Raw genomic sequence first — 3,272 nt, forward strand, 5'->3', positions numbered from 1 at the left:
GGTGAAGTTTTTGCACCAGTTGCACGATGGGATACGATCAGAACTTTGTTAGCCATAGCTGCACACAATGGCTGGAATGTATACCAACTAGATGTTAAAAGCGCCTTCTTGTATGGAGAGCTGAAAGAGGTCGTGTACGTGGAGCAACCGAAAGGTTTTGTCAAAAAGGGAGAAGAAAACAAAGTGTATCGTCGCAAGAAGGCCTTGTATAGACTAAAGCAAGCTCCTCGAGCATAGTTTAGTCGGATCGAAAGTTATTTCAAGCGAGAAAGTTTCGAGAAAAGCAACTATGATCACACGTTATTTATCAAACGGGTCGGTGAAAAACACGTCATTGTAAGTCTCTATGTCGATGATTTAATTTATGTTGGTAATGATACTTTATTATGTGAAGAATTCAAGAAGTCGATGAAACAAGAATTTGAAATGACTGATTTGGGAATGATGAGATTTTTTCTCGGAGTAGAAATTCATCAGAGTGCGAAGGGGATTCATTTGTGTCAAAAGAAGTATGGAAAAGAAGTCTTAGAAAGGTTTGGGATGTGGAACTGTAATTATGTCAAAAATCCCATGGTTCCAGGTACCATTCTAACCAAGCGGGGAAGAGGAGAAGAGGTGGACTCTACTATGTATAAGCAACTGGTGGGAAGCTTGATGTACCTGACCGTTACACGACCTGACATGATGTATGTGGTATGCTTGGTATCTCGTTTTATGGCCAAACCAAGAAAAGATCACTTGCTGGCAGTAAAGAGAATCTTAAGGTATTTGAAAGGCACCGTTGATTTTGGCTTGTTTTATGGAAGAGGACATGATGTAGAATTGAAAGCATTCACTGATAGTGATTAYGCAAGGGACGAAGAAGATAGAAGAAGTACTTCCGGATACGTGTTTCTGTTGAACGGGGCTGCAATTTGTTGGAGCTCAAGAAAACAGTCCATTGTTACTTTATCATCGACGGAGGCCGAATACATTGCAGCAACTACCTGTGCGTGTCATTGTGTGTGGTTAAAAGGATTGCTGGGACATTTTGGTGACAAGAAGTGCAAGACCTTTCCAATTTTCTGCGACAATAGCTCAACCATTAAGCTGTCAAGAAATCCGGTGATGCATAGAAGAACTAAACATATAGATGTGWGGTTTCATTATCTACGAGATCTCACAAATCAAGAAATTGTGAAGCTGGTGTTTTGTGGAACCAAAGAACAGATTGCTGATATCATGACTAAACCCGTGAAGCTGGAAACATTTGTTAAATTACGAGCTCTACTTGGGGTGCAGTCACGTGAAGATTAAACTGGATGGTGGTTTAGCATTTTAGTTTAAGGGGAGGAATTTATTGAAGTAGTCAAAATTAGTTTTTATGAATAAGAGGTCATGTACCGAGTTTATAGGAAGGTCTTTAGAAGATAAGTTTCTTTTGATTTTATCTCTTAATTAGTAGTAATCTGATAGGGTGAGTCAAGCTATTTTAGCTCCTATTTCTTCTTATCTGTAGGCTATATATACAGCCATATTCTTGATTGAATAAGGTGAATAATACCATTTGAATACTTCAGATTATAACTCTGATCCATCAGGAATTGGCTCAAATATCTAAGGGTCGGTTGTTAATAGACGAAGACGAGGACAAGGACGTTGAATCTGTAGGCTCGAATAGGCCTGAAGAGAAACGAGAAGAGGATGAAAAGAGAGGAGATGAAGCGATGACTATTAAGATTTTTCGTCTTTGCTTATTAACAACCATCCCACGGTGGTCGATCTTGATTTTCTTTTTGGGCATGGGTTTTGACGGTAATAATAAAATGGACTCAAGTTGCATTCTACTTGTTAAACAGGGTTATACCATTGGTCCGTGACCCTAAGGATGCCGGACGAAGGTGTCTCCACCAAGCATAATACCCCTCTCTCCAACTCAAGGGGTACAAAAGGCGACCACATCAACGTCTGTCTTCCGCCAAGTGGAAAGAGAAACTAGTCGATAGTGAACCCAAGACAATGTTCATAACCTTTTTGGTTCTTGTTGATTTCATGAAGGGGAAGGGCATGTTCCCTTACATGATCTCTTTCCTTCTCCTTTATAACCGGGAGAGGTATGAAAATGCCTTGGTGGAGGACATGGATACTCACGTTGTCGGGATTTCTTTCCTGGTAAGATAATGAAAATATTTTCATTTTTATGCCTTTTCTAAACTTCAACTTCTAATTATGTCGCATTTATTTATGTAGGCGTTTCAGACATCTTTGAATCTACATACCCAAATCGAGAAAGTTCGTGGAGTTTCTTTGACAACTTTAAGGAATATAAAGGAGTCTTTAGCAGCAAGGCATGTTGTCAAGGTTAAATTAGAAGATTCTCTCTCTTGCCTCGAAGAAGAGGGAAGGGGCAAAAGAGAGAGATGTAGGGATGCCTGAAGGAGGCTCTCGAAAAAATATCCCACGTCTGAAATGGAGGAGAAAAAGGTTAAGTTAGCCTTGGAAGAGAATGAAAAAGAGGCCAAGGTGCTTAAGTCTTCTCTGGTGGAGTCACACGACAAAATAAAGGGCTTGGAAGAGGAACTAGAGGCTTTAGAGACCTAGGTTTATTCATTTGAAGACGGGAGCCCTTATTATGCGACAACATTTCACGGGAACAGTTTTATCGTGCGTCTTCCGTTTACAGGTGTTCAAGCATTTCAATTTTTGCTTTACGTTTTCTGGTGATAGTACAATTTATAAGTCATCTTTATTGAAGACCATACAGTTGAACTTTATGTTCTGGCCGTTATTGACGATAGTTTGTCTTGCAAGTCGCCTCCATTGGTGACATTGTTTTTTTACCCTGTGTCCTGCCTCGCCTCTGTTGGCGATCATATGATTATACAAAAAAATAAGGTTAGGGGTGGTCGTTGGTTTGACGAATGACCCTCTAATGCTTAAATTAGTATTCATATCTTGGATAATAGATAATTGAAATAAAAGATAGATTAGAAAATATACTTCTTCAGGTGTACCATATTCCAACTACGTGGGAAGTCGTGGATAAGCATCTTTTACCATGACTTCTAAAATCTGTAAAGCTCTTCCAACTGATATAAAGTTTACCCGCGTTAAGTTCTTGACGGGTGTCGAGTCCGGCAAATAATAGAATTTATGAAAATAAGCCTATTATCTCTAAAACACAACTTGTGATAGCGATAAGTAGGGTCGTCTCCTCAGGGACTCGGTGTTAACCGTAAGTCCAAGACGTAAACGCGTGCAAATTCATTAACATTAAAACAATATATAAAAAG

This window comes from Cynara cardunculus, assembly GCF_001531365.2.
Source record: "Cynara cardunculus var. scolymus isolate 2C chromosome LG 14, CcrdV1, whole genome shotgun sequence".
Classification (NCBI taxonomy): Eukaryota; Viridiplantae; Streptophyta; class Magnoliopsida; order Asterales; family Asteraceae; genus Cynara; species Cynara cardunculus.